General features: G+C 45.8%; 1 pseudogene; it reads left to right on the forward strand.

Moving 5' to 3' along the window:
• Positions 1 to 1,573: 1,573 nt before the first annotated feature.
• Positions 1,574 to 21,766, forward strand: part of LOC120546678 — a 40,965-nt pseudogene continuing 20,772 nt past the window's right edge.

Below are 21,766 nucleotides of genomic sequence, written 5' to 3' on the forward strand. Positions count from 1 at the left end.
TAGATGGCTCAGTAGAGCTATGACTGTCTGTCAGCCTGGCTACAGTGCTGAAAAGAAACCTTGGGTTGTTCTTGTTTTCTTCTATTAGTGAAAACAACTATTACATTTTTAATGGGGGTAACTTGTAACCTGTAACCTATTACATTTCCAAAGTAAAACGAAAACTGAGCTACGATTAACAGTTTTACATCAGACTGACACCTTCACAGCTGCTGACTAGTATTACAACGACTAACATGTTTAACATGACTAGTTTTGACAGCCACAACATGGCTACCTATTGCTAATGCTAGCATGGCTAGTGCTAGCAGTTGCTTATGCTGCTAGCGATCATGCTAATGGTTGCTAACGCTAATATTTAGTCACAACTTCATACTATTTCGCCAGATTTTACAGTCAACTCACGATGAATTTTCTTCTGGCAATTAACAGAAGAGTTGTCACTACTGGGGGTGATTTAGAGGTGAGGAATCTCTGTTTCTCTCTGTTTCTTCTTAACACGATCTCACCTGCGCTAAAGGCTTACGATATACATGATATATGCTAGCACGGTTAGTTAATAAAGTGCAAGAAAGTTGGCTTTTATGCTCTTATGGATATGGGATTTTCCAAAAATAATAGTTATAATGATTACATTCATAACTTGTATTAACCCTTCTGGTGTCTTCCCGTCCACCATGCACGTTTTTCTGGGTCAAAATTTAAAATGAATGTTTGTGATTGGTCCTGGTTGTTGTTAACTAACATCGTGACACAGCGGGACCGCAGTTGTTAGGGTTAGATGAAGCTGGGGGACTGAAATACATCCAGGACATGTTGATCTGGATTCATAGTCCAGGCCCCAGAAACCTGTTGATGAGAAACTGCTGAGTCATTGAAACTGACATGTGGTTATTTTGACCAAATAGGATCAAATCTGACCTCAAACTGTATTTTCTGACATATTTAAACCACGTGTTGTCTTCTCGTGGACCTGCAACGTTTTGTTTTTCTGGGTCAAAATTTAAAACTAAAATTGCTCGACACTTTTTCTCACTTTTTAGTTTTTTTGTCACTTTTTCCCAATTTTTTGTCACTTATTCCAAATTTTCTGCTTCCGCTGCTTTTGTCACTTTTTCCCATTTTTTTCGATGTTTTTATCACTTTTTCACAATTTTTTCGATGTTTTTGTCACTTTTTCACAATGTTTTGTCACTTGTTCTCAATTTATTTTCGATGTTTTTGTTTATTTTTCTGTATTTCTGTATTTTTCCAAGTCTTTTGTGACTTATTCTGATTTTTTTTACGTTTTTTCTTCTTCTTTTTTTAAACTTTTTGAACATTTTTGTAATTTTTTTCAATGTTCTTTTATAAAAAATATAATTCTTTAAATACTATAAAATTAAATTAAACACCCACATTAAATAATAGTAGTGAACGGATCATTTATGTTACTTGTGAAAAGCGTTTGAATTGAACCATCCACATTTTTGGGGCAATTTGGTTAAAGTAAAACCGAAATTTCTGATGTAGAAACTTTTTGAAAGTAGGTCAAATTTAACACACACATGCACGCGCACAGATGTAGCGGCTCTGACCACGCCCACGTCATGCACGTGTTTTCTGGAGTTAGCTAAGATTGAGATATTTATCCAGACGGTTTCCCGCTCTCCGGTTGTCACGGTAAGGATTCAGCTCATCTTTTAATCGTAATCAAAAACATGTATGTGGGAAATCATCTTTTAAAGTGTCATATTTAATGTGAGAAAGTACGTGAAAGTCGTGTACGGGGTGTGTCTAACGTCGGTCCCGATGTGTTGCTGTTGCTGCCGAAGCTCATCGGAAAAACTATACTTTTAAGACTTATCAGTCATTATAAAGCAAACACCTCGCGATTCATTTTAAGAAAAACACCACCGGAGTCATTGCTGACCACACTGTCATTCGGCATGAGTTAAGTCGATCAGGCTTTCTTATTTACATTTTATAACTACTTTAAATGCTGCTTTGATTGCCAACACTGTCAAACATTCCGCGGAGGGCTGCAGCAAACCGCGTCATTTGTGGAGTTGACTTATAGAGTTGAAAACAATCTTTTTACAGAAATAGAGAGCTTATTGATTATTCATTACTATGCCGAATTCACCACAACACTCTGTGTAGCTCGACAGTCTTGGACGTTTTCTTGTACGTTGCGTATTCTTTTTGCTGAAGTGCAGAGACATTAAATGCTGTGAGTTTTAAAGGGAGTCTGGTGGGGTTCAGACGGAGGCGGGTGGAACGAGACTGGGCACAGTGGCAGAGAAACCAACGATGTTTAATACTGACAACAAGCGTTAATATTCATCCAAATATAGATACGGTTCTTCAACATTTAACTGTTATATTTCTTTAAGTGAGAGCAGATGAGTTCAGTTAGCTGTCTTCTGTCTGGTATTTTTCTTAAATCAATGAGTACACATGGACTTTGAGACAAAGATAATACCTTTTAGTAACAAGTTAGTAGTTTTATGTTTACTGCAATTGTATTTTACTGTCTGAAAAATGCAGTTTTAATTAAGTTTATATATATATATATATATATATATATATATATATATATATATATATATATATATATATATATATTTAAATTATTAGTATTATTTCTTTATTTTTTTTTATTTTTTTTATGATTAAGCTGCTGACTTCATCACCTGAATTATGTCTGGCCAGCCCTGGCAAGGCTGGCGTGAAGGAATTTCTCCACCCAATCTGTCAACACACACACACACACACACACACACACACACACACACACACAGACAGGAAGAGACACACACACACACACACACACACACACACACACACACACACACACACACACACACACACACACACAGGAAGAGACACACACACAGACAGGAAGAGACACACACAGACACAATTCCTTCACGCCAGCCAGGAATTTCTCCTCCCAATCTGTCCGTCATCACACACAAACACACAGAGACACACACACACACACACACACACACACACACACACACACACACACACACACACACACACACACACACAGATGACCTAACAATGGTGGTTTGTCTGAACGCTGAAGATCAGCTGATACAACAATCCTCCGTCAGCACCGTTTAACAACATGACTCAGAATCTGAAGACATATTAAAATACATCAGTTTATAGCTAATAAAGAGTCCAAATGTTACAAATACAAGATATAAAGAGCTGAACCTAAACAGTAGATAGTCACCTGATCTCATAGGAAGTCTTCAGAAAACTGCTGAGTCATTGAAACTGACATGTGGTTATTTTGACCAAATAGGATCAAATCTGACCTCAAACTGCATTTTCTGAAATATTTAAACCACGTGTTGTCTTCTCGTCGACCTGCAACGTTTTGTTTTTCTGGGTCAAAATTTAAAACTAAAATTGGTCAGCACTTTTTCACACTTAAGTTTTTTTGTCACTTTTTTCCAATTTTTTAGTCGTTTTTTGTGCTTTTTGCCCATTTTTATTTTTTTTTTATTTTTATTTTTTAGACATTTTGTCTTTCTTCAAATGCTATAAAATTTAATAAAACGCCCAAATTCAATCAAAGTAGTGAACTGATCATTTACTTTGCAGAACCATCCACGTTATTTTTTTGACAATTTGGTTGAAAAAACCCCCCAAATTTTCTGATATATAACCTTTCAGATTTGACCCATGAACAACAGGAGTATATAATGATATTTCAACATATTGATCCCTGACTGTGTTTGGACCAATAGGTGGAAGCTGATTGGACGATTCAAGATCAAACCTTTGGTCTCTCTGAGGCTTCTCCTCGTCATGGCAACCAAATGGGCCTCCACCAAATGGGAGGCCGTGAAGGAGCGCATGACAGGAAGTCCCGGCAACGACCCGGACGCCACGCTGGAGGCCAATCTGGAGAACGCTGACCCCGAGCTCTGCATCAGACTCCTGCAGGTAGGACCAGGAGGAATGAGAGGGGGAAACGCCAGAGCAGGGGGAATGAGAGGGAGAAACGCCAGAGCAGGGGAATGAGAGGGGGAAACCAGAGCAGGGGGAATGAGAGGGGGAACACCAGAGCAGGGGAATGAGAGGGGAAACACCAGAGCAGGGGAATGAGAGGGGAACACCAGAGCAGGGGGAATGAGAGGGGGAACACCAGAGAGGGGGAATGAGAGAGGGGAAACACCAGAGCAGGGGAATGAGAGGGGGAACACCAGAGCAGGGGGAATGAGAGGGGGAAACACCAGAGCAGGGGAATGAGAGGGGGAACACCAGGCAGGGGGAATGAGAGGGGAAAACCAGAGCAGGGGAATGAGAGGGGGAACACCAGAGCAGGGGAATGAGAAGGAAACACCAGAGCAGGGGAATGAGAGGGGGAACACCAGAGCAGGGGAATGAGGGAGGAACACCAGAGCAGGGAGGAATGAGAGGGGGAACACCAGAGCAGGGGAATGTGAGAGGGGGAACACCAGAGCAGGGGGGAATGAGAGGGGAACACCAGAGCAGGGGGAAATAGAGAGGGAGGAACACCAGAGCCGGGGGAATGAGAGGGGAGAAACACCAGAGCAGGGGGAATGAGAGGGGAACACCAGAGCAGGAGGAATGAGAGGGGGAAACACCAGAGCAGGGGGAATGAGAGGGAGAAACACCAGAGCAGGGGGAATGAGAGGGGGAACACCAGAGAGGGGAAACACCAGAGCAGGGGGAATGAGAGGAGGAATTTTAGTATATCGTGGTCACCAGTGTAGTTAGGGTGAGGATAGCATAGTAGTGCCCCTATGACTCCCATTCAAAAGGCCATTTGACTGAAAAACTGAAATACGGTACATCTTAAAAGTGGCACTTCTGTCCTAAATATGCTTTTAAACGAAAGTTTGACTCAGGTAGAGTTACGCTTTAAGCACTTAATGTATAGTCTATAATGTGTGTGCACTACATGTAGCCTGTCTCGTTTTTATATATTTTAAATGTAACAGCGTGCTTGGCGTGTAACACCACTTGATCCGTGGTGAAACGTTGTTTCGTCTCACTATATACTCACTTGACTATATTGATCCAGCAGCACAGAGCTGATCTAGGCAGATCCACAGTTTGAGGCCATTTAAACTCTCTGACCTCTCCCTGACCCCTCTCTGACCTCTCTCTCTGACCTCTCTCTGACCTCTCTCTCTGACCTCTCTCCCTGACCTCTCTCTCTGACCTCTCTCTCTGACCTCTCTCTCTGACCTCTCTCTCTCTGACTCCTCTCTCTGACTCTCTCTCTGACCTCTCTCTCTGACCTCTCTCTGACCTCTCTCTCTGACCTCTCTCTCTGACCTCTCTCTCTGACCTCTCTCTACTCTCCTCTCTGACCCTCTTACCTCTCTGACCTCTCTCTCTGACCTCTCCTGACTCCTCTCTCCCTCTCTGACCTCTCTCTGACCCTCTCTCTGACCTCTCTCTCTGACTCCTCTCTCTGACTCCTCTCGACCTCTCTCTCTGACTCTCTCTTGACCTCTCTCTGACTCCTCTCTGACCCTCTCTCTGACCTCTCTTGACTCCTCTCTTGACCTCTCTCCTGACCTCTCTCTCTGACTCTCTCTCTGACCTCTCTCTGACCTCTCTCTCGACCTCTCTCTGACCTCCTTCGACCTCTCTCGACCTCCTCTCTGACCCTTCTCTGACCTCTCTCGACCCTCTCTCCTGACCTCTCTCTCGACCCTCTCCCTGACCTCTCTCTGACCTCTCTCTACCTCTCCTGACCTCTCTCCTGACCTCTCTCCTGACCTCTCTCCTGACCTCTCTGACCTCTCTCTGACCTCTCTCTGACCTCTCTGACCTCTCTCTGACCTCTCTCCTGACCTCTCTCCTGACCTCTCTCCTGACCTCTTGACCTCTCTCCTGACCTCTCTTTGACCTCTCTCTGACCTCTCTCGACCTCCCTGACCTCTCTCTGACCTCTCTCTGACCTCTCTGACCTCTCCCTGACCTCTCTCCCTGACCTCTCTCTGACCTCTCTGACCTCTCCCTGACCTCTCTCTCTGACCTCTCCCCTGACCTCTCCTGACCTCTCTCTGACCTCTCTCCCTGACCTCTCTACTCTCCTGACCTCTCTCTGACCTCTCTGACCTCTCTCTCTGGACTCTCTCCCTGACCTCTCTCTGACTCCTCTCCCTGACCTCTCCCTGACCTCTCTCTCTGACCTCTCTCTCTGACCTCTCTCTGACCTCTCTCTCTGACCCCTCTCTCTGACCCCTCTCTCTGACCTCTCTCTGACCTCTCTCCCTGACCTCTCTCTCTGACCTCTCTCTGACCCCTCTCCCTGACCTCTCTCTCTGACCTCTCTCTGACCTCTCTTTGACCTCTCTCTGACCTCTCCCTGACCCTGCAGGTTCCCACGGTGGTGAACTACTCTGGTTTGCGCCGGCGTTTGGAGAACAGCGACCAGGACTGGATGGTCCAGTTCCTGGAGCTTCGGGGTCTGGACCTGCTGATGGAGGCCTTGGAGCGCCTGTCGGGTCGCGGCTGCGCTCGTATCTCCGACGCTCTGCTGCAGCTGACCTGCGTGGCCTGCGTCCGAGCCGTCATGAACTCCTCCGAAGGACTGCACTTCATCCTGGACCACCAGGGCTACGTCAGGACCCTGACCCAGGGTGGGTCCAGCTAGCACCTCCCTATAAACATTCATCTACATCCCACTCTAACACATACACGCTCTGTTTCTCTCTTAATGTTCAATAGTTATCTGTCTGCCTGTCTGTTTCTCTGCCTGTCTCTCTGTCTTTCTGTGTGCCTGTCTGGTCTCTGCATGTCTGTCTGTTTGCCTGTCTGTCTGTCTATCTGTCTGTCCATCTGTCTGTCTGTCTGTCTGTCTGTCTGTCAACCAAGGTAAATTCCTACGAAGTGCTACTTACCTGGCAATTAATCCCTTTCTGATTCTATTCTGTCTCTCTGCCATTCTGTCTGTCTGTCTGTCTCGCTGTCTGTTTGCCTGTCTGTCTGTCTGTCTGTCTCTCTCAGTGCTACTTACCTGACAATGAATCCCTTTCTGATTCTGATTCTATGTTTTGCACCTTCCTTCCATTGGTCCTCTCTCTATGTCTTTGGTTTTTCCAGTGGATTAAGACTCCTGACCTCTGACCCTGTCCCTGTGTATGTCCCTGTCCCTGTGTATGTCCCTGACCTCTGACCCTGTCCCTGTGTATGTCCCTGACCTCTGACCCTGTCCCTGTGTATGTCCCTGTGTATGTCCCTGTCTATGTCCCTGACCTCTGACCCTGTCCCTGTGTATGTCCCTGACCCTGACTTCTGAACCTGTCCCTGTGTATGTCCCTGACCTCTGACCTCTGACCATGTCCCTGTGTATGTCCCTGACCTCTGACCCTGTCCCTGTGTATGTCCCTGACCTCTGACCCTGTCCCTGACCTCTGACCCTGTCTCTGTGTATGTCCCTGACCTCTGACCCTGACCCTGTGTATGTCCCTGACCTCTGACCCTGTCCCTGTGTATGTCCCTGTCCCTGTGTATGTCCCTGACCTCTGACCCTGTCCTTGTGTATGTCCCTGTCCCTGTGTATGTCCCTGTCCCTGTGTATGTCCCTGACCTCTGACCCTGTGTATGTCCCTGACCTCTGACCCTGTCCCTGTGTATGTCCCTGACCTCTGTCCCTGACCCTGTCCCTGTGTATGTCCCTGTCCCTGTGTATGTCCCTGACCTCTGTCCCTGTCCCTGTGTGTGTCCCTGACCTCTGACCCTGTCCCTGTGTATGTCCCTGACCTCTGTCCCTGTCCCTGTGTATGTCCCTGTGTATGTCCCTGTCCCTGTGTATGTCCCTGACCTCTGTCCCTGTGTGTGTCCCTGACCTCTGACCCTGTCCCTGTGTATGTCCCTCAGCTCTGGACACGTCTAACGTCATGGTGAAGATGCAGGTGTTTGAGCTGCTGGCGGCTCTCGCTCTGTTTGACCCTCAGGGACACCGCCTGGCCCTGGACGCCCTCCAGCACTACAAGGTACCCCCTACCCCAGTCTCTCTCAGCGTTTACACTGGCACGGTCTGGCCCTGTTAGGGATGGTTAGCCTGCTTCTCTCAGTGTTTACACTGGCCCCTTCTGGCCCTGTTAGGGATGGTTAGCCTGCTTCTCTCAGTGTTTACACTGGCCCCTTCTGGCCCTGTTAGGGATGGTTAGCCTGCTTCTCTCAGTGTTTACACTGGCACGTTCTGGCCCTGTTAGGGATGGTTAGCCTGCTTCTCTCAGTGTTTACACTGGCCCCTTCTGGCCCTGTTAGGGATGGTTAGCCTGCTTCTCTCAGTGTTTACACTGGCACGGTCTGGCCCTGTTAGGGATGGTTAGCCTGCTTCTCTCAGTGTTTACACTGGCCCCTTCTGGCCCTGTTAGGGATGGTTAGCCTGCTTCTCTCAGTGTTTACACTGGCCCCTTCTGGCCCTGTTAGGGATGGTTAGCCTGCTTCTCTCAGTGTTTACACTGGCCCCTTCTGGCCCTGTTAGGGATGGTTAGCCTGCTTCTCTCAGTGTTTACACTGGCACGGTCTGGCCCTGTTAGGGATGGTTAGCCCTGCTCTGGAGCACAGTTAGCCTCCAGTTTGAGCGGTTATCCTCTAAAAAAACTGCCAATTTATGCTTCTGCGATAAATCTCCCACTCTGTGGGTATGTACGTAGGTACGCGGAGATGCCGACTCCTTTTATTTAGTTTTTACCTTTTTTTATTTAACCTTTATGTAACCAGGTAGGCCGCTGAGAACAGGTTCTCATTTACAACAGTGACCTGGCCAAGAAAAGCATCAGCGTGCAGGACGACATGCAGTTTCACATTCATACAATACAGGAATATAGAATACAAAAGGCTACATAAAGTGCAGATTAAGTAAGCATTACAAAGCCTAGGCAAAGTAACTCAATGGATATGCAAAAGTGATATGGTAATAACACAATATACATGAATAGACAGTCTATAACACTGCTGAGATATAGTGAAGAGCCAAAACAAAAACAGTTAGTGCAAATTATGATCTAGTTAGTGATGTAGTTCAGTTATAATGCAGTATATATATATGAATAGACAGTCTATAAAATGCTGAGATGTAATAAAGAGTCAATATACAGTTAGTGCAGGTTGTGGTGTACAAAAATAGTGTGACACAAAGGTTGGAGGAATGACATTTGAGCATACCTGGGCGGATGAATAGTGCAAAAGGGCGTAAACAGAATATGACAGGGGTGTGACTGAGGTAATGGAGTGCAGTAATGCAGTAAGGGGGGGGGTGTGACTGAGGTAATGGAGTGCAGTAATGCAGTAAGGGGGTGTGAGAGCACAGCATGAATGATGGAGAACAGTTAGCACGTACAGTGATCAGACAGGAGCTCAGACAGACGTACTGTAAAGGTAGTTAGTGGGATAAGGGTTTTGAGTTTCGTGGGTTTTTGTAGTTCATTCCAGTCATTAGCAGCTGAGAACTGGAAGGAGTGGGGGCCAAAGGAGGTGTCTGCTTTTGGGGTGACCAAGGAGATGTCACTGCTAGAGCGAATGGTTAGGGTGGGTGAAGCTATGGTGACCAGTGAGCTTAGGTAAGGACTTGTAAATGAGTTGGTTCCAGTGCATAGAGGTTGCAGTGGTGGGTGTTAAGAGGGGCTCTGGCCATGAAACATATGGCACTGTGATAGACAACCTCTAGACCCTACGATGTAGCCTGACGTCAGCTCTCCAGAAATGTAACTAAACGTCAAACTACGCGACCAACTATGATTGGTCGGCCTGGCCGTGGCTTGGTAGCGCTGCATGTCCCCCGACTCGACCGCAGTAAGCTCTGCGTAGCAACTCTGCAGAAGCATAAATCCCGCCTAGGACTGGCGCTAAACGTTCCCAGAGGGAAACGGGGCTAATGGAAGGATGTTGCTGCGTGTTGTTAAAAGCAAGCTGCAACATGTTGTCCACCTGACACAGGTTCAGGTTCAGGTTCAGGTGACTTTATTGGTACCTGTAGGTAAACTAGGTTTACAGTCTAAGAGGCAGGACATCCTTAAAACGTTGGAGACCACCACTTAACATGCAACACACCAAACATTAAAACATATAAAACAGACAGTAGAACATGGATAAGAGACAGTACATGGCCACATTGAGTTGTGCAGCTGTATGCACACCCTTCACCCTCCAAGTCTTTTCTTCAGAGCAGAGACTCTGCTCAACATTTGAATCCATGTAGCAGCAGAGTTAGATTATCAGCTCTGATTGTGTGGCAGCAGGGTGTGACTGCAGATAAGAATCAGAACAAACGTATCACATCACTCCCTGATGGGAGAGTTCCCGGCATCAGCCTCGCCCAGGCCTGTTTTCACCCACTCTTCACACAGAACTGATGCAAGAGCTTACCTGTCCAGCCTCACCTTTTCTCTGGAAGAGCTTTTCAAAATACTGACTTGACATGTAAAGTTTAAATAGGATAGGATCATAGAAACAAAATGGATAGAAAGGCCTTTTTCATTCAAAATCAACGTAGCATAAAGGTCAGAGCAGCTGCCACTTTTAGGTGTAAATGGTACACATTTAAACTCGGTAACGTAGGTGTAAATGGTACACATTTAAACTCGGTAACGTAGGTGTAAATGGTACACATTTAAACTCGGTAACGTAGGTGTAAATGGTACACATTTATGGGATTTTTGCAGTCCCTAGACCATACCGTTCCTAGAACCTTTCTTTTTTCCAATTTGGGGATTATTAAGTTCCTCTGACCGTAGATCCTGTAACTCTTTCAGCTCTTACTTCAGGTCAGGGACTTTTCGCTGTTCCCTTTCCCACATAGGAACTCTCAGTGACACCTGAAACACTAACAGTACTTATTCTTCACTGTCTGCAGTTCTCCTACGTATTCTAACTCCTATACAAACATCACGCCTTCAACCAGCTGATTGTTAATGCTAGTTGTTAATGCTAGTTGTTAATGCTAGTTGTTAATGCTAGTTGTTAATGCTAGTTGTTAATCCTAGTTGTTAATGCTAGTTGTTAATGCTAGTTGTTAATGCTAGTTAAACTTACCTGTTGCTCTCTGCTCTTCTTCCATCATATTCATTAGGATCATATTACGCTGGAGCCTTCGTCTGCTGGGTTTCTCTAAGTGCTCCAGCATAGTCTTTAAATGCCGCCGTTCCAACTGATTATGAAGATGACAATTAAAGTTTATTATGTTATATTTCTTTAAACCAATCAGAATCATCGTGGGCGGGGCTAAGCTCCGGACGGAACCACGGTGCCTCTGCTAGAACATGGGGACGTTCAGAAGTAGTTTTAGTCGTTCAACAGAAAACTCAGATTGGACAGATAGTCTAGCTAGCTGTTAGACAGACAGACAGACAGACAGATAGTCTAGCTAGCTGTTAGACAGACAGACAGACAGACAGACAGGTAGTCTAGCTAGCTGTTAGACAGACAGACAGACAGACAGACAGACAGACAGACAGATAGTCTAGCTAGCTGTTAGACAGACAGACAGACAGAGAGACAGATAGTCTAGCTAGCTGTTGGACAGACAGACAGACAGATAGTCAGTCAGACAGACAGACAGACAGACAGACAGTCTAGCTAGCTGTTAGAGAGACAGACAGACAGATAGTCTAGCTAGCTGTTAGACAGACAGACAGACAGATAGTCTAGCTAGCTGTTAGACAGACAGACAGTCTAGCTAGCTGTTAGACAGACAGACAGACAGACAGTCTAGCTAGCTGTTAGACAGACAGACAGATAGTCTAGCTAGCTGTTAGACAGACAGACAGACAGACAGATAGTCTAGCTAGCTGTTAGACAGGCAGACAGATAGTCCAGCTAGCTGTTAGACAGACAGACAGACAGATAGTCTAGCTGGCTGTTAGACAGACAGACAGACAGACAGTCTAGCTAGCTGTTAGACAGACAGACAGACAGATAGTCTAACTAGCTGTTAGACAGACAGACAGACAGACAGACAGTCTAGCTAGCTGTTAGACAGACAGACAGACAGATAGTCTAGCTAGCTGTTAGACAGACAGACAGACAGACAGACAGACAGATAGTCTAGCTAGCTGTTAGACAGACAGACAGACAGACAGATAGTCTAGCTAGCTGTTAGACAGACAGACAGACAGACAGACAGTCTAGCTAGCTGTTAGACAGACAGACAGACAGTCTAGCTAGCTGTTAGACAGACAGACAGATAGTCTAGCTAACTGTTAGACAGACAGACAGACAGACAGATAGTCTAGCTAGCTGTTAGACAGACAGACAGACAGATAGTCTAGCTGTCTGGATTTACCCTGCAGAGCTCTGAGGAGCAGTTAACCATAGTCCTCACAAATCCACAACAACCGCTATTTAGTTGTGTGCTAATAAATGACCACGGCAAACATCCATCCATTTTATTTCTATGGATAAGAAAGTGGGAACTTGAATCCTAAGTGTGTGTGTGTGTGTGTGTGTGTGTGTGTGTGTGTGTGTGTCTTGTGTTCAGAGTGTGAAGAAGCAGCAGTATCGTTTCAGCGTGATCATGAACGAGCTGCAGGCCTCCGATAACGCCCCCTACCTGGTCTCGCTGCTCAGCGTGGTCAACGTCCTGGTGTGGGGACAAGAAGACCTGAGGAAGAGGGACCGGCTGAGACAGGAGTTCATCGGTACCAGCAAGCCTCTAACAACTACCTGTGTGTGTGTGTGTGTGTGTGTGTGTGTGTGTGTGTGTGTGTGTGTGTGTGTGTGTGTGTGTGTGTCTGTAATGTCTGTGTGTGTGTGTGTGTGTGTGTGTGTGCAGATTCTGCCTGTGTGTGTGTCTCTCCGTGTGTGTGTGTGTGTGTCTCTGTGTCTCTGTGTGTCTGTCTGTGTGTCTGTGTGTCTGTCTGTCTGTCTCTCGTCTGTGTGTCTGTCTGTCTCTCTGTGTCTGTCTGTCTCTCTCTGTCTCTCTCTGTGTGTCTCTGTGTCTGTGTCTCTCTCTGTGTGTGTGTGTGTGTGTGTTTTCTAACAATAATGTCTTGTTTCAGGATTACGTCTGCTGGATGTTCTGCCCAGACTGAGGTACTGCTCTTATCTTTATTAATAATTATTAATCAATAATCAACATGTCCGTCCATGTGTGAACTGTGTGTCTCTCTCCCTCTGTCTGTCTGTCTGTCTCTCTCCCTCTCTCTGTCTGTCTGTCTGTCTGTCTCTCTCTCTCTCTCTCTCTGTCTGTCTGTCTCTCTCTCCCTCTCTCTGTCTGTCTGTCTGTCTCCAGGGAGACAGAAGATGTGGACCTGAACATCCAGTGTAATGCGTTTGAGGACTCTCTGATGGAGGATAAGGAGGAGATGGAGAAACTGTACGGAGGAGTGGACATGAGCAGCCACCAGCAGGTCTTCAGCTCACTCTTCACCAAGGTAGTCTAGATCTATATAAATATATATATATATATATATATATATATATATATATATATATATATATATATATATATATATATATATATATATATATATATACATCTATATCTTTATCTATATATATTCATTCATTAGGGGATTGTTCAGGTTACAGTGGAAGAGCCGCCGAATGTCTGTCCCCTTCCTCTGTCTCTGTGTTGGGGTTATTAATAAGGCTGCAACTAACGATTATTTTAATAATCGATTAATCTGTTGATTATTTTTTTTCGATTAATCGATGAATCGGATAAGAAAAAAGCATTAATTTACATCAACTCAATACATACTTGTTGTTTAGTTAATAGTTGTGTAAAGGTAAGTAACCCAAAGAGCAGATACAGACAAGACACACACAGACAGACAGACAGACACTCAAAGCTTATTCATTAAATTATTACCATCATAGTAAAGTAAAGCTTTTTTTATTAATAAGGGAAAAACTTCCACTAATGAACCCTGACAAAGCACACCTGTGAAGGTAAAACCATTTCAGGTGACTACCTCATGAAGCTCATTGAGAGAACACCAAGGGTTTGCAGAGTTATCAAAAAAAGCAAAGGGTGGCTACTTTGAAGAATCTAAAATATAAGACATGTTTTCAGTTATTTCACACTTTTTTGTTAAGTACATAATTCCATATGTGTTCATTCATAGTTTTGATGCCTTCAGTGAGAATCTACAATGTAAATAGTCATGAAAATAAAAAGGAAACGCATTGAATGAGAAGGTGTGTCCAAACTTTTGGCCTGTACTGTATGTTTTAGGTGACTTAGGTTTACTTATTATATATTGAAGTACTTTAAAACGTTAATATATTGTTCAATTTAAATAATTTTCAATTTAAAAAAAACTCCATAAAAGAGCCTTTCTTTGATGTCATTTTTCAGTTTTTCCAGAATCGGTTTAGGAATCAGAATCGTTTTAAAAGTACCGGTTCGGCATCGGAATTGTAAAAATCCAAACAGTACCCAACCCTAACGAGAGATAGCTGTTAAACATAATAAAATATATGACACACTGGTATCGGATCGGTACTCGACATCGGCCGATACGCAAGTTCAGGTATCAGAATCGGTATCGGGCCACCTCTAGTGTTGAGCTGAGACGGGCCAGTTCAGACCGCTGAAACCTTTCCTGCAGCGTTCTAACGCGAGCTTCTCTGGTCATGAATCGCTGGTCTGAACTGGGCTCAAGGAGGCCCAGAGGAAGTGTTGAGATGTTGAAGAGGTTCTAACCAGATCGGACCTCCTATACGGGGGTTACGCGGGATCTCACAACCTTAAAAACCAGTATAATAGTACCCTCTTTTAGTTTGTGAGCCCTTATTTGATTCCCAAACTCTTTTTGTTGTGATGTCCGTCCATCTGTCTTTGTCCAGGTGTCTGGCAGTCCGTCCTCTGTCCAGCTGCTGTCCATCCTCCAGGCCTTGCTGTTGGTGGATCCCAACAGAGCTGAGGTCTGGTTTGCTCTGGAGCTGCTGGCAGACCGAGCCACCCTGCTGTCCCAGGACGGTAAGTCTGGTGTGTGTCCATGGGTCCTATTTTAACGATGTAAGCGCACCGCGTGAAGCGCAGGTGTGTTTAGGGCGTGTAGGAATCCACTTCTGCTAGTCTGACGGCTGATAAAAGTGTCCGTGCGCCGGGCGCCTGGTTCTAAAGGGTTGTTCTTAGTGTCTTCATTAATCAGAGGTGTGTTTTGGGCGTAACATGCAATCAACCAATCGGAGATCATCTCCCATTCATCAGCCAATCAGAGATCATCTCCCATTCCCTTTTAAAAGCCAGGCGCGTTTGGACCTTGGAGCATTGCTGTTATGATGGAGGATTTACACCGTAATATTATTATTTGTAATCGTGTGTGTGTGTGTGTGTGTGTGTGTGTGTGTGTGTGTGTGTGTGTGTGTGTGTGTGTGTGTGTGTGTGTGTGTGCTGCGTGTCCCTGTGTGTATAACAAGCATTGTGTGCACGTGCTGTGCACACAATGCGAGCCTAGGAGCATTTTACTAATGCTCTGTTAAAATAACAATGAAATGCTGCGTTATTGACTTTAGACCAGGTTTTTGGTGGTCAATGGTGCGATCACTTCCCGCTGCCTCAAGATAGCAATACGCCCAGAATGCACCTGAACACACCTCGCTGTAAGACCAGCACGCCCAGAATGCACCTGAACACACCTCCCTGTAATACCAGCACGCCCAGAATGCACCTGAACACACCTCCCTGTAAGAACAGCACGCCCAGAATGCACCTGAACACACCTCCCTGTAAGACCAGCCTGCCCAGAATGCACCTGAACACACCTCCCTGTAAGACCAGCATGCCCAGAATGCACCTGAACACACCTCCCTGTAAGACCAGCATGCCCAGAATGCACCTGAACACACCTCCCTGGGCCACAGATGGGCGCTGGACGGTCTTAAACTAGCAAAGACACTTGCGTCAGGCTTTGTGCTGCGCTGTGCCTGGTGCGAGATAGGACCCTAAGTCTGGTTCGGTTGGACTTGGGCTCGGTAATCATCGGTGTGATCATTAAACGTTCCCGGATCTGGTTCTTACAGTTCTTACTTAGAGATGAACGGGAACTGTAGTCTGCGAGTCCCGCAATGTGATGAGGTAAGCGCTATAATGCCCAGACACGGTTCTATTGCTGTGTTCCAGGCAGCCCGTAACTCATGTTTTCACAACCTTCTACCCTTGAAAGTGCCCTGGAACAGCAGTCAAACCCTGTAACTTACTACCCGTGAACTGGTACTAGATCACTGTACTCCCAGTTACACACACATCAACAACAGCAGCGCCCCCTGTTGATGCTGTGCAGACGCTGGTGATTAACCGTGAGAAATAGACATAAATAGGCAACGTAAAGTAATTCCGCACATTCTAATCAAAATAATACACATACGAATGTGTACTACTACAGGTTATGTTTATTAAATGAAGCCCAAAATATGTCGCCGACTAGAAATCGCTAGTATCAGCTAACGCTAGCAAACGTCAGCGTTAGGTAGCCACTAGCTAACGTTAACGGTAGGTAGCCTAACCTGAACCCTGGAACGCTACCAAGTCGTGAGTCGTGACTTGAAGTCGTAACTTACGGGCTAAAAATGGTGCCTGGAACGCAGCATAAAGCCGCTGGGCCAAGTGTGAGCCCTAAGGTTATGTTTAGGCTCGTTTGGGGGAAGAAGCTCAGCTATGTATTTTGGAGTCCTGGTCCTCACTACGCAGCCTGTGTGTGTTTGTAGGTGACTTAGATTCTGCTGACTGTCTGCTGGAGAGGCTCCTCCCCCAGAAGTCCCTCTCAGCCAATCGCAGGGTCCGAACCATCGACAGGGCGGTGCAGACTCGACTCCAAGACAAAGACGGTCCTCCTGCTACGCCATGTGCTCCTTCAACACCCTTACCTGGTTCAGGGCCTCCTCCCCCTCCCCCCTTACCTGGTTCAGGGGCTCCTCCCCCTCCCCCCTTACCTGGTTCAGGGGCTCCTCCTACCTTACCTGGTTCAGGGGCTCCTCCCCCTCCCCCCTTACCTGGTTCAGGGCCTCCTCCCCCTCCCCCCTTACCTGGTTCAGGGGCTCCTCCTACCTTACCTGGTTCAGGGGCTCCTCCCCTCCACCCTTACCTGGTTCAGGGCCTCCTCCCTCCTCCCCTCCACCCTTACCTGGTTTTGGGGCTCCTCCCCCTCCTCCCTTACCTGGTTCAGGAGCTCCTCCCCTCCTCCTTTACCTGGTTTTGGGCCTCCTCCCCCTCCCCCCTTATCTGGTTTTGGGCCTCCTCCCCCTCCACCCTTACCTGGTTCAGGGCCTCCTCCTCCTCCCCCCTTACCTGGTTTTGGGGCTCCTCCTCCCCCTCCAGGTGACGTCATCGTAGCCCAGACAGTTCAGGGATTGGGCGCGTCATATTTTAGCCCCGCCCCCTGCCCCACCCTCCGTATGAAGAAGCTGAACTGGCAGAAGCTCCCGGCGAGAGCGGTGACAGGTGAGTGTTGTGAGTAGGGCTGGGCGATAAAACGATAACGATATGTATCGCGATAGACACATAATCAATATCGATAGAGAATGCGGTCGATAAAACATTCGATAACGTTGTTTTTCTTCGTCGGAAGAAACCAGAGGTTGTGAAGCAAGTTTGGTTGTATGAACAAAGGCACTCACTCTCTGGTAACATAGGGAGTGACACTCTAACAGCCAATCATGTAACAGTATCAAGTTTGGTTGTGCCACATCGCTGTCTTGTGTTCTTCAATAACAGTGTCACTTACTTAGTGTCACATTGCAACCAGTAGCCTCCAATATACTGTCTATGGTTTTGAGCTAACGTTAGCAATCAAACAATCATAGCTAGCTAAAACTAGTACCCTATATTTAGGACACTAGCTAAAACGTTTTTGAAATGACTGCTAGCTAAGATGCTAACAGTGTTTTGAGATAATGTTAGCAATCAAGTAGCCTCTTCGATGCTAACAGCGTTTTGAGCTAACGTTAGTAATCAAATAGCCTCTTAGATACTAATGGCGTTTTGCGCTAACGTTAGCAATCAAACAATCATAGATAGCTAAAACGTTTTTGAAATGACTGCTAGCTGCAAGTTAGCAATAGTGATATGTGTGTGATATTAGTGATATGCATAGCTATTCCACTAGGGGGAGTTCCACAGATTACAGGCCCTGCTGTTTTAAGAGCTGTATGGGAAAGTACTCTTTCCTATACTCGGCAGCTGTCTTGTGGAATGGCTTACTTCCAACCTTAAACTGTTGAGCTCCTCCTACTTTCATTTTAAATAAATAAAGAAATGGTTATCAAGCCCATAAACAAACTCAAAAGATCGTTGAAGTACTAGGAATATTGTACTGTTGTTTGTACTGTATTGTCTGTTTATGTGTCTGTATGTCTGTCAGGGAATCTAGTCCCTGTTTTCCTTTGTGTTTTAGATCTGTTTTATTTGTCTGTTTTGATTATTAATCGACCCTTTTCCACTTTGTCCTCAGTGTTTTTAGTCCATGTGTTGTATTCCCCTTCCATATTAAGGACCACAATGGAAACAAGCCTTTGGGCTTTATTGTGTTTTTATCCTTTTGAACACCACTTGTTGTTTGTTCAATAAAGTTTTCATTCATTCATTCATTTTGAGCTAACGTCAGCAATCAAACAATCATAGATAGCTTAAATTATTTCCAACTTGTGTTATTGTATGTAAAAAGAAAAGTTTATTATTTTACGCATTTCACAAATTTCAGTAAGACACCTTATGCCCGTAAACCGTTAACAGAACGGGTGGAAAGTGAGTGCTGCAGCGCGCAAGGAAATCGTTGATAAAACAGGAAAAGTCAGTATGGCAGTTTGGGGGATTTTATAAGTCTGACCGTAGTCGGACCAATGTCATCAGACTGTGGTCCCCACCAACACTGGTAATACCACAAACGTGTTTTAACACCTTATCCACGCTCACACTTTGGAGCACTAATTTTCTCCTGGTGCTTATTTTAAAGTGCCCATATTATGAAAAAAACACTTTTTCTGGGATTTGGGGTGTTATTTTGTGTCTCTGGTGCTTACACACGCAGACAAACTTCCATCCACGCTGTTCTGAGTGAGATCTGGTTTCTGAATGTCTCCTGCCTTCAGTCTCCGGGTGAGCTGGTCAAAATCGGCCCGGCTTGTGACGTCACAAGCCGAAACGAGCTGGCTAACCGCAACCGTTAGCTCGTCTCTCTAATGCTAACGCTAGCATGCTACCTCGTTCTCAATAGCAAAGCACTGCTACAACACACACTAGTTCACCATAATCTACAAAAGAACTACTTCCATGTGCACCCTGGTTTAGAAGAAGTCTCTGCAATCAAAGATAGTACAGAAGAAGAAAAGAGGTCTCACTCTGTAGCTAAAACAGAAACCAGGTGAAAAGAGGATCTGCAGCAGTGAGAGAGAGCTGTGCAGTACAACAAAAATATGGTGTTTTTTGAAAATTAAACCATTCTGGTACAACCTTAAAATACAATTATGAACTTGAAAATGAGCATAATATGGGCGCTTTAAATGGGTCATAAAAAATATCAATGATTATCAATATCGACCGATATGAAACACATCGTGATACCGTTTTCAGCCATATCGCCCAGCTCTAGTTTTGAGGTGCAAACGTGTTTTTACTTCTTGTAGTCCGTCCTGGGGGGACAGGGTCTGATCCTGGGGGGACAGGGTCTGATCCTTGGGGGTCTGGGTCTGATCCAGTGAGTTCACTTACCGCCCGCTATTCCACCAGGCGCCAAAAGAACATTCAGGAGCTTTTTAATTTCCTTTTCTTTTACTCAGTAACTGATGTTATTTAGAATGGAGCAAAGTACAAAACTAACAACAGACTTCAGTAAAAGTAACGTTACAGACTTTAAAAAGTAAAAGTACACAAAAAACTATTCAATTTCAGTACCGTGTGTAATGCTACTTTCCACCACTGATGAGGATGTATTTACTTCTCTCTCTGTTTCTCTCTGTCTCTCTCTCTCTCTCTTCTGTCTCTCTGTCTCTCTCTCTGTCTCTCTCTCTCTGTCTCTGTCTCTCTCTCTCTGTCTCTCGCGCTTCTGTCTCTGTCTCTCTCTCTGTCTCTCTCTCTTCTGTCTCTCTCTCTCTGTCTCTCTCGCTTCTGTCTCTGTCTCTCTCTCTGTCTCTCTGTCTCTCTCTCAATTCAATTCAAATTGCTTTATTGGCATGAATGTCAGAAATAACAATATTGCCAAAGCATCAAGGATAATAATGAAGAAATACATACATCCAATTAATTGAGTAAACTAAAATATATACATTTAAAAAATAAAAATAAAACAAAACAGGAAGCAAACAACAACTTCTCTCTGTCTCTCTCTTCTGTCTCTCTCTGTCTCTCTCTTCTGTCTGTCTCTCTCTCTCTGTCTCCCTCTCTCTTGCTGTCTCTCTCTCTGTCTCTCTCTCTCTGTCCCCTCTCCTCTCTCTGTCTCTCTGTCCTCTCTCTCTCTCCCCTCTTCTGTCTCTCTCTCTGTCTCTTGTCTCTTTCTCTCTCTCTCTGTCTCTCTCTTGTCTGTCTCTCGTCTCTCTCTCTCTCTGTCTCTCTCTCTGTCTCTCTCTCCCTCTGTCTCCCTCTGTCCTCTCTGTCTCTCTCTCTCCTCTCTTGCTGTCTCTCTCTCTCTGTCTCTCCCTCTTTTTGCTGTCTTCTCTCGGTCTCTCTCCCTCTCCTCTCCCTCTCCCCCCTCTTCTCTGTCTCTGTTCCTCTCTCTCTTCTCTCTCTCTCTCTCCTCTCTGTCTCTGTCTCTCTCTCTTTTCTGTCTCTCTCTCTCTCTTTACACTCTCTCTCTTCTCTGTGTAGCTTTCCACCACTGATGAAGATGTATTTACGTCCGTCTCTCTCTCCCTGTAGCTCAGCAGTCCCTGTGGACGTCTTCGTCTGTAGATTCGGTAGAACCGGATTACTGCAGCATCGAGCAGCTCTTCAGTCTTCCTCCAACTGAGACCAAGACCAGAACCAAAGCCAAGGCTGAGCCCAAAGAGGTACAACGGTTGGGTGTCTGCATCACCCCTGAGAGAGCAGAGACTTGTTCTCCGCTGTGGGTCCGAGGACTGACGGCAACATTGAGCGTAGCCAGTCGATCTTTTTGTCCTCATGTCTTTAATTTGTCCACAGATTTCCTTCATCGATGCCAAGAAAAACCTGAACCTCAACATCTTCCTGAAGCAGTTTAAATGGTGACCAATTCTTATTTTCTCCTACTTGTTCTGTACTTTCCTGCCCGTCCTTCACACCTCTTCCTATCTCACCTGTCTCACCTATTCCCTTTCCCACCTGTTTTCTGTCTCACTTGTTCCCCGTCTCACCTGTTCCCTTTCCCATCTGTGCCCTGTCTAACCTGTTCCCTGTCTCACCTGTTCCCTGTCTAACCTGTACCCTGTCTCACCTGCTCCCCGTTTCACCTGTTCCCCGTCTCACCTGTTCCCCGTCTCACCTGTTCCCCGTCTCACCTGTTCCTCGTCTCACCTGTTCCCCGTCTCACCTGTTCCCTGTCTCACCTGTTCCCCGTCTAACCTGTTCCCATCTCACCTGTTCCCCATCTCACCTGTTCCCTGTCTCACCTGTTCAGTGTCTAACCTGTTCCCTGTCTAACCTGTTTTCTGTCTAACCTGTTCCCCATCTCACCTGTTCCCCGTCTCACCTGTTCCCCGTCTCACCTGTTCCCTGTCTCACCTGTTCAATGTCTCACCTGTTCCCTGTCTCACCTGTTCCCCGTCTCACCTGTTCCCTGTCTCACCTATTCCTATCTCACCTGTCCCCTGTCTAACCTGTTCCCTGTCTAACCTGTTCTCGGTCTGTCTCACTTGCAGTTCCCATGAGGACTTT

Source organism: Perca fluviatilis, chromosome 18 (assembly GCF_010015445.1).
Source record: "Perca fluviatilis chromosome 18, GENO_Pfluv_1.0, whole genome shotgun sequence".
In the NCBI taxonomy this organism is placed as follows: Eukaryota; Metazoa; Chordata; class Actinopteri; order Perciformes; family Percidae; genus Perca; species Perca fluviatilis.